Raw genomic sequence first — 11,220 nt, forward strand, 5'->3', positions numbered from 1 at the left:
TACAAAATTTATTTATAGGATTCCCTAACTTCGGCAAACCCTTTACTAAACCATTCTTATTTAATTTTAATAAATTTCTAAAGTGAGTGTGAGCTAATCTCCTATGCCACAACCAAGTTTCATCATCATTTGTTTAAAAACATTTAGGTATTGTTTTAGGTAGATGAATTGAATATATATTTTTATCTCGAAAGCCTTTTAATAATATATTAGTTGAGTTATTATAACTTATCAAGCATTCAGAAAACAAAAATTTAACCTTAAATCCTGAATCACAGAGTTGATTTATACTAAGCAGATTATAACTAAAATGTTCAACAAGTGAAACTTTTTTAATTGAAATGTTAGACTCTAATTAAATTTCACCTGTACCAATTACCTTTAGCTTGCCATTGTTTCCAAAGGCAACTGACCTTAAGTTTTTGAATTCAATGTTGGTAAATTTGTGCTGATCCCTAGTCATGTGTCTGGAGTAGCCACGGTCCAAGATCCATTTATCCAGAGCTTTAGATTCCTACAAAACATAGGATTTAAACCAAAGTTTGGTTAAAGGATTAAATTGAGTGGATAAGTTTTTGGATTTAAGTTAGTTGGGTTGCATTTAATTTTTTAATATTTAATGAGTCTTTAATTAAGTTTGATAATTTTTAATTAAGTTTTAAAATAACTTTTAAGTAAGTTTTAAAATAGTTTTTAAGTTTTTTTTTATAAAATAATTTTTAATTAAGTTTAAAAATAATTTTTTAATTAAGTTTTAAAATAACTTTTAAGTAAATTTTAAAATAATTTTTAAGTTTTTGAAATAATTTTTAATTAAGTTTAAAAATAATTTAGTTTAAAATAATTTTTTAAGTTTTAAAATAATTTTTAAGTTTTTAAAATAACTTTTAAGTTTTAAAATAACTTTTCAGTAAATTTTAAGTTTAAATAATTTTTAATTAAGTTTTAAAAAGATTAAGTTTAAATAATTTTTAATTTAAGTTTTAAATAGATTAAGTTTAAATAATTTTTAAATTAAGTTTTTTTAAAAAAAAGATTAAGTTTAAATAATTTTAAATTAAGTTTTAAAAAGACTAGGTTTAAATAATTTTTTAAATTAAGTTTTAAAAAGATTAAGTTTAAATAATTAAGTTTTAAAAAGATTAAGCTTAAATAATTTTTAAATTAAGTTTTAAAAAGATTAAGTTTAAATAATTTTTAATTAAGTTTTTTTAAAAAAGATTAAGTTTAAATAATTTTTAAATTAAGTTTTAAAAAGATTAAGTTTAAATAATTTTTAAATTAAGTTTTATAATTTATGTTAATTATTTATTAATTATTGAATTATTGAAAAAGGTTGTTGAACCCATGTTAGATTTAAACTTAGCTTTGGGTTAATCAAACATGCTTCCTAAGAATAAGCTTTTAGTTCAGTGGCGAGCTTATGACCTTCTTGTGTATCAACGGTGGACCACTTGCTGAAGACTTTCCAAACTATTCCCGCCCAAAAAACTTAATACTAAATTCTGGTCTAACTAGCCATGTTTGACTTGGGTAGCTTCGTCAGATGCACTAAGTCTAGTGCAACAGGTAGAATTCCATATTTAGCCTAGACATGCCTTCGACAAAGTTTCCTTGACGTACTATCATCCCAATCCATTCCGATGTTATGTTGTAGGGTTTGGTAAACCTTTTTCATCTAACCATTCTAAGTAGAAAATAAACCTAATCCTAAGTGTTGAGTTTGGTTAATCAAGTTGGTTGTATTGTTTTTCTACTTGCTCCCCCTAAGTTATAACTTAGATAAGGTCTATCTAAGCAATGAATCTGACTCTTAGGGATTAAGTATAGGTTTGGTTCAATTTATTTGGTTAAAAGTTTTATTTGAACCCATGCTTGGACTTGACTTCTAGCATTTTGACTGGTTAAAGATAAATATGATTTGTTTGTTTTATTCGGTTTATAGCCAAGACCCGATTTGTTGTACACAGCTCGTTGCGATCCAAGTATCATATTTAGGCATTTGGATCCCAGTTCGAACCTATCCAATGTTTTCTTGAGTCGCTCGACTTGACCTTTCAAGTTGGAATTTTCTTCCTCAAGTTTTTCAACTTGAGTTGAAGTTCTGACTTGAACTTGGTTAGTCGAGTCACTCAAGCTAACTTGTTGCTTAAGGTGGTCTATTTCCTTAAATAACAAGTTATTTTGTTTTTCTAATTTTGATAATTTTTTAAACAAACACTTAACTGCTTTAAGCAGATTAGACATAGAATAAATCGTTACCATATTTGGATCTTTCGATCCGCGGCTTTTATCGGACTCGACGTCAATCTCGGACTCGTACTTGTCATCGGACTTAGAGTCGGAATCTTCGTTTCTTTCCATAAATGCAAGATGGCTTGAATGCTTTGTTTGCTCCGCGTCGGACTCGTCAGAAGAAGTCTCATCCCATGTCGCTTGAAGAGCCTTCTTTCGTCTAGTCGATTTAGGTCTTTCTTCCTTCCGATTTGGGCAATCGATTTTGAAATGTCCCTTTTTGTTGCACCCGTAACAAATCACTTCTGATTTGTTCTGGGTCTGGTTGAGCGGTGTCTTCTTGCCATTTCATCTGAACTTCTTTTTCGTCAAAAGTCTCCGGACCATGTTGACTAACTCTTCTTCGTTTGTTGAGTTAGAGTCAGACTCACTTTCTGACTCGATCTTCGTTTTTGACTTTGCTTCCTTGCTTGGACCTCACAAAGCAACTCCTTTCTCGACATGGCTTATGTTAGATTGTTCATGTAATTCCAACTCGCAAAATAATTCATCTAACTTAAGTATTGAAAGGTCTTTAGAAACTTTGTACGCATCTACAATTGATGCCCACAAAGCATTCCTCGGAAAGCGTTCAAAGTGTACCTTATCGTGTCTCGGTTTTCAAGATTATGCCCGATCAGGTGGAGGCCATTTAGGATGTCTTTTAGTCGAGCGTGTAGTTGCGAGGCCGTCTCTCCGGGAAACATTTTTATATTAAATAAATTATTTAAAAGTAGATCTCGTTTGTTTACCTTGGACTCATCGGTTCCTTCGTGTAGTTTGACTAGCGAGTCTCACAGTTCTTTGGCGTTGTTGTAGGGGCTGACTCGGTTCAACTCCTCCATTGTGCGCCCACACTGAATGGTGTTGATCGCCTTGTAGTTCAGTTGTGCCTTCTTGATCATTTGGGGAGTCCATTCTTCTGGTTCTAATGTTGTTCCTTCTTTCGTTGGAAGAGTGTAGCCTTTTAAGATTGTGAACCAGAGCTCGATGTCAGACTTCAAGTAACACTCCATTCTATTATTCCAATAACTGAAATTCTCTCCTTTGAATAGTGGAGGTCAGACCGTACTATAACCTTCTTAATACGAGTTTGACATCCTTGTAAGAAAAAAAATTAAAAGAGAAAATATTTCAAAGACTTTTGTCTTGGGATTAGTAGTGCTTGAAAAATAGAAATGAGAAAATGAATTATTCTACAAGAAAAGAAAACAGTTTTAAAGAGTGCTTTGAAAATCGGTTAAGAACTTTCAGAGCTAACGAGGCTCTGATACCAATTGATAGATCGGATGCGAGCGATAGAGGGGGGGTGAATATCGCGCTCTTTTTAAAACTTTTCTTTAACTTTAAAATCAGAATTGTGCAGCGAAAAATAAAAAGATAGACAAATTCTTTTACTTCATTCGGAGCCTAGCTCGACTCCTACTCGAAGGCCCGCGGTCCTTGACCGCACCGATGGGCAATCACTATAACTCTTCTTTCCGAAACCTTCGGAAAGAAGCAGATCGTACAGATACAGAAAATATAAGATAGTAACAACCCTACTATTTTATTTAAAAATGAGTGCAATACAAAAGTTATACCGACAGTAGTATTCGTAGAATGTAGCTTGGTCGGTACTTCCGGACGGAGTGACTTGCTGAGCTGATGAAGACGTGTAGCACAATCCGTATGCAAAGAAGAACTTTTTAGATGATCAAAAGTATATACAGCCTCAGACTTCGAGCCTCCTTTTATAGGTGCACTGGACGTTCGATCGACCGATCCTCTTGTTCAGTCGACTGAACACGCTCCCCTCCTTTCTGGCTGGAGTCTGACGCTGGCTCGATCTCCGACAATCAATGCTCTTTAAGGGTTCGGTCGACCGAACCCTTTTTTCGATCGGCCGAACAACTTCATTCCCTGTTTGTCGTGATTTTTTAAGATCAACAGTTAATGCGCATTTAATGCTGATTGGTTCGGTCGACCGATCCATGCATTCGGTCGATCGATCAGTGTGCTTTCCTTCTGCTCTGATCGTTGCTGTCTGTGCTGAGTCATCTGGGTTCGATCGACCGATCATAAGGTTCGGTCGACCAATCAGTATTTGATCGGACTTGGACTCTGTTGTGGTCTGGTCTGAATGCTGCACTGATTTCGCCTTGTTCGATCGACCGATACAGTGGTTCGGTCGACCGATCCAGTTGTACCTACAAAACAGTGTTAAACAAAAATCTCCTGCAAAATAGATGTTAGAACAATAATATTATAATGCAGGAGTAATATGAAAGACAGTAGAACTGTCTTGATCTCAACTTTGAAACCTTCCCGGTTTCTTCAGTTGGATCAACGACCTTAGGTTGTTCCCTTCGGGAACACGACCTCACTGTCGCTCCTCCAGTTTGTTTACCTCAACCTACCTGCCAAACTTTGTTCCTCCAGATCTAGTTTGGACTTTTCACTTAACCTTGATTGGCTCCCCAGGACTTTCTCTTGATCTTCGGTCCTCCAGACCTCTTGATCACATTGCCAAGCTTCGGGTCCCCACGACCTACTTGGACTTGCACCTGGGTTCCACGATCTGCTAAGATTTCTCCTGCCTAGCCTCCAACTAGGTCTTTCCCGGTTGAGTAGACATCCTGCACACTCAGTCAACTTGTTAGATCATAACAAGACTTAACTTGAACCTTTGACAATATCAAAACTTAGGTTTGACTCTGGTGCAACTTGCACCAACAAGTTACTCATCCTCTATTTAAGTTTTGTTCTAACATGACCCAAGAGTCTTTTGTCCCCTAGTATACCTCTACTTTTTTAAACTTTGACGTCTCTGATCGAGCCTACCTCTACTCCAGATATGAGATCCCTCATACTTATCGCATCCATCTTCCTTCTCTGACCGATCATCCTCACCTTCCTCCCAACAGCCATATCACTTTCTTTTTTGACCAATTATTGGTCGGGTTGCCCTTCCCCATTCACCCTTTTTCTATCGGAAGTAAGCCAATATTTTGGCATCCCATTGCAACAATTTGTGTCAAACGTCTTTCGTTATATGTGCGGGAAATTCATGTTATTTTTTCTATTCGGAATTCCTCCTACTCTCCGTAATCTTGATCTGTTTGCTTATCCCAAAAAAACAAAATTCAGGGTTTTCCTCTTCCAGTCCTAGCCGAAAGTGGTCTTCTTTGAGGACATGCCGTCTTTGAACAAGGGCGAGAAATCCCATTTCTTCTTCATAGAAATACCTAATTCTATCACTTAGTCAACTGCATGACAATCTTCTTTTTCTGCTCTTCTTGATCCTACAAATCTTAAATAGGATCCTATCTTTATTTCTTATCTTTCTAAACTGAGTAGCTAACGGTTCAAAATTCACTAGTGGTTGCAAGAGGGATTTTTGTATCTATTTGGTTTAAGCCTCATCCAAAAGAAACTATCCTACTCTTTTGGTAAGTTGTAATAATTTGATTTTTATGTTATCACTAATTGAGACATTTTTTGTTCTATGTAGTGACCTCGATTTTGAAATCCCTGATTTCTAAAGAGATTGTCTTATCCAAGGGAGAGCTCCTCACTAAGGAGCAGGAGCTGTTGGCCGAGCGAGGTCTATCTTCAACCGTCCCTGCCAGTGAGACTTTCGCGAGATACGCAGCTGAAGCCACTATTTTTTGGAGAGTTGCCACCTGCTTCACCTTCAATACCTGACATTATTCCTTTGGAGCAGGAAGTTACCTTAAAGAAAAAATACAAGGGGAGGAAACTCACCCTTGCCCCTACTCCCAAGAGATAAGCACTCTGCTCAGGAAGATACCGCCCCAGAGGATGAACGGGAGTCATCTCTAGAATAGACTTTGTCCTCTCTCTATCCCATCCTCTCAACACCTGCTTCTATTCTTACTCAAGAAGATTTTTCCTAACTAAGTGATTCACCAGCTCCAGGCTTATTGACCTCTCATTGGGAAAAACCTGTTGCGACTATACAAGCAGAGTCTGGCTCACCACCCATCCTTTTTTCTCTACCTTCCACCCAAGCTTCAATTCTACCACATCTCTCCTTCCCTCTATTCTCCCCATATTATTAGGAGATCGTCTAATAGATGCTTGGTCAGATGCCAAAAATCGACTCAGTGAGCTTCCCCCTAAAGAGTTAGCGGATGAGTTTTCATATGAACAGACTAAGGTACTGTAACTTTAATGCATTATCTTTCATTTATTTCAACTACTCCTAACCATGCATATTTTTTAGCGCTAGCCAATTAGTATGAGTGTTGCTCAACAATTGCATGATTTAGCTCAAGAAAATGAGCTGCTAAAACAGCAAACTTCTGAGGCACTGCCCATAAGAGCCTCTAAGCAAATAAAAGAATTATCTGCTCAACTTCAAGAAGCTCGAAAGTTTGCCAAAGTTGAGATCGAGAAAGTGACCCAGTGGAAGACACCATAGATTATGTTAAAACTCAACTTTAATGGGAGACAAATCTCTGAATAGTTACACAGACAAAGTTGGACGACCAAGCTGCCAAGAATGTGCAACTGTCCACTCAATTACAAACACAGGAGGTCACACATACTATCGAGTTAACTGCTAAAGAATCTGAACTGGCGAATCAAAAGGCCAAGTAGGACTCCTTGATATTGGATCTGCTGACTGCCCAGATGGTGTAACACTCATAGGATCCCTAGAAATTTTACATGAATTTATGCATGGTTAAATAGGTTTCATGTGAACTCTTCTTTAAAAAAAAAAGAACCAAAAAGAGGCATGACCAAGAATTGAACCTTGGACCTCTTAGTAAGTGGTTCCATGTTATAACCAGTAGCCCCAGCAGGGGTGTGCTGTTATGAAAATAGGGAAATTATAGTTAAAGGTAAGGAAAGTGAAGGCTCTCTTCACTAAGAAGGAGAAGTCCAAGTTTCCTTCTTCTTCTTACAATGAAAAGAGAGTTTTGCTTTCTCCCTTCATTTAGGATGAGTAAAAGAAAAGGGAAGGAAAAGTTCATTTTTCCTTCTTCCTTTCATTTGGAATAAAAGGAGAAAAAGAAAGAGAAATTTTCATTTTCTTCTCTCTTCCTCCTCCCTCCTCCTCTCCACCGAAACCAAGCTCCCTCTTCTCACCATTGCCGAGACCAAGCTAAAAGAATTCTTCTCTAGGAAAGCTTCACAAGCAAGGTTACTTCTCTTAGAGAATTAAGCGAGAGGAAGTAAGTATCCCCCCTCACCTACAGTACAAGTAGCCTCCTACGTTTTCTATACTTAAAATGTTTTGAAAAGAAACTTAGGGTTCGGCCATGATAAGTTTTGAAATGAAAACATGCTTGTTTATGCTCCTTCATGATACATGATCTCTTATATGTTGTTAGTTAAGAGTTTTATGCTTCATGTGGTATTAAAAGTTTAGAAACCCTACCTTGAAGTTTCAGCCAAGTTGAGATACAAGGTCTAGGGCAAAGTTTTGAAATGAAAACATACTTGTTTATGCTCCTTCATGATACATGATCTCTTATATGTTGTTAGTTAAGAGTGTTATGCTTCATCTGGTATTAAAAGTTTAGAAACCCTACCTTGAAGTTTCGGCCAAGTTGAGATACAAGGTCTAGGGCAAAGTTTTGAAATGAAAACATGCTTGTTTATGCTCCTTCATGATACATGATCTCTTATATGTTGTTAGTTAAGAGTTTTATGCTTCATGTGGTATTAAAAGTTTAGAAACCCTACCTTGAAGTTTCGGCCAAGTTGAGATACAAGGTCTAGGGCAAGGTTTTGAATCTAAGCATGCTTGTATATATTTCATTATGATGTATGGTCTTTAATATATGGTTGGTTTAAGTTTCATGCTTCATGTTGTATTTAAAAGTTTAAAACCTTACCTTTAGGTTTCGGCCAGGAATGGATGAAAGGCTTAGGGAAAAATTTTGTAATCTAACTATGCTTGTATATGCTTCCTTATGATGTATGATCTTTAATATATGGTTGGTTTAAGTTTCATACTTCATGTTGTATTTAAAAGTTTAAAACCTTACCTTTAGGTTTCGGCCAAGAATGGATGAAAGGCTTAGGAAAAAATTTTGTAACCTAACTATGCTTGTATATGCTTCCTTATGATGTATGATCTTTAATATATGGTTGGTTTAAGTTTCATGCTTCATGTTGTATTTAAAAGTTTAAAACCTTACCTTTAGGTTTCGGCCAAGGTTGAATTTGAGACTTAGAGCAAAGTTTTGAAATCTAACCATGCTTGTTTATGCTTCTTCATGATGTATGATCTCTTACATGTTGTTAGTTTAAGTTTCCATGCTACATGTTGTATTGAAAGGTTGGAACCTCACCTTTAGGTGTCGGCCAAGAATGAGTTAGGATTTGTAGGAAGATCAAAACCCCAACCATGCATGATAATGACTCCTTATGATGTGCTATGGGCTTTAGGTCACCATGTTGTATGTTATATGCTAAATGTTATGTGCACTTATGCCATCATGTTATGATTCCTTATGATATGCTTTATGTTATGTGCACTTATGCCATCATATTATGATTCCTTATTATATGCTTATTGTTATGTGCACTTATGCCATCATGTTATGATTCCTTATGATATGCTTATGTTATGTGCACTTATGCCATCATGTTATGATTCCTTATGATATGCTTATGTTATGTGCACTTATGCCATCATGTTATGATTCCTTATGATATGCTTATATTATGTGCACTCATGCCATCATGTTATGATTCCTTATGATATGCTTATATTATGTGCACCTCATGCTATCATGATATGTTTATGAAAGACTTATGTAAGATGAAAAGCCTAAGAGATGCTTCCCTTAAGATTGGGATCAAGAGCACTCTTCATAATATGACAAAGAGATACTTCCCTTAAGTTAGGATTAAGAGCTTTCTTCATGATATGACAAAAATATAATAAGCTATGATATGATAAGAAACATGATATGCTATTTTACTTTTGTATGGCTTGTACCAAGGGTGGGCTCCATAAGCGCCCCTAGGTCGATGGTCTATGAAACGGGCCTATTAAAAGGGATGAGCTCCTAAGTTGCCCCTAGGTCGATGATTTATGAAACGGGCCTAGTTCCTAGTGGGTTCAAGATTTGCTACCTTGGATCTATTTAGGATGTGCGCATTTATATATGTATGTGGTACAAGCCGGGCCCTCATGTTGAGATTATGTTTAAGTATGTATATGATATATGTTTTCAAAAGGACATCTCGCATATACTCATTTCATGATACATGTTTTCAAAAGAACATCTTGCATCTACAAGTTCATGTTATATGATTTCCTTTATGCTTACTTAAGATGCTCTTGAAAATATGTCTATGATGCTTATATGATCATGTTACTACTTTAAGTTTATGCTCTCACATGCTATGATATGATCTTATGCTCTCACATGATATGATATGACTTTATGTTTATGCTCTCACATGATATGATATGACTTTATGCTTATGCTCTCACATGTTATGTTATGATTTACGAAATGAACATGTTACCACTTTATGTTCATGCATGATTCATGGTTTTTGTGAGTAGGAAAGGGACTTACTAAGCCTATGGGCTTATAGTTTTTATGTTTCCTTGTACTGCAGAAAAAGGAAAGGAATGACTAAACTAAGAGGAGCAGCAGGAAGGGCAAGAGTGTGTGTGGCAGTGGCATGGTGGAAGAAAATTACTTTATGCTTTTATGTTCTAAGTTTGCATATGAACCATGTGTTGTCTTTATGCTTTGATAGTACTTGAACTAGTATGGATAGTTATGCACTTATGTTCTCCATGTTTCATGCTAGTATGCTTAGGATATCATGAATCATGTTTCAAGTAGTTGATATTAATTAAGTTGTATGCATGAATACTAGTATGTCTACATGTTCAATATGATAAGCATGATGATTAGTGTAGAAAAAAAACAAATAAATAACTATTTCCGCTGCCATGATTTTATATGTATGCATGCACGTAAACTATAAGTAACCCCGTCCCTCCTAAGCAGTGGGAGGGCGGGCGTTACAGATGGAGGCGACAACCATCCAGGCAGAGCTAAAAGCCTATCAGGCGAGGGAGGATGAGTGGTTTAAAGCAAAGAAAAATGAGCTTTTCTAAACACCTGAGTTTAATGTACGGATTGCTTGTTCCGTCGTCAGAGCACTTATACTTGGAGTGAAAGGTGCAATGGAGCAGCTAAGAGAAGGTCAATTTTTAACTTCTGATCCTCCCACCATTTAGACTATGATCGAATAACTCAAAATGCTCCCCCTGACATGTATCCTGATCTTTCATGATTTGCCTTGTTTTCTATTAACTTGTGAATTTAATGGCTCGGATATTGACATTCACTATATTGTAATTTTTAAGCTTTTGTTAATTTTAGCAAGCACGTTTATTCTAAAATTGTACCGGTTAGTAACTAATGTTTCTTCTTTAGCTTGTGCAATTAAGCCCATCTGGGCAATAAACCGAACAAAATTAGGATTACTTATAGGTCGAGCGGATTATGGCGTCTTACCCTTAAGGCCGAGCAAGCTATGGTGTCCGACCCTCAAGGCTGAGCGAACTTTTGCTCAGGTTTACGTCGGCTTATACTAGAATCCTTAGAACATGCCAAACTGCTATTTAAAAGATATTTAAGATAGATCAAAATTGAATTCATTTGGGGCGAAGAATTAATCCGCATAAATTTGATCAAGTTTTAACTTACTATTTTTTTGTTCGAGTTATAAAAGCTCGTTCGGGTTTGTGGCTAAAGAGTTACACAAAAAACCAGGTTTACCTCGATAAAAGCACCACTACCTCAAGATGATTGCCTGTCGAATAAGTTACCTCTACGGGGTTTTTATTGGTAACACATGTGTGTAAGTCATTATAGGTGCACCATTTTTTCTTTTTCCACCGCCTTATCTTCATCATCCTACGGTTCACATGTAATCCCGCCTTATTTGCTGTTA

Source organism: Zingiber officinale, chromosome 2B (assembly GCF_018446385.1).
Source record: "Zingiber officinale cultivar Zhangliang chromosome 2B, Zo_v1.1, whole genome shotgun sequence".
Taxonomy (NCBI): Eukaryota; Viridiplantae; Streptophyta; class Magnoliopsida; order Zingiberales; family Zingiberaceae; genus Zingiber; species Zingiber officinale.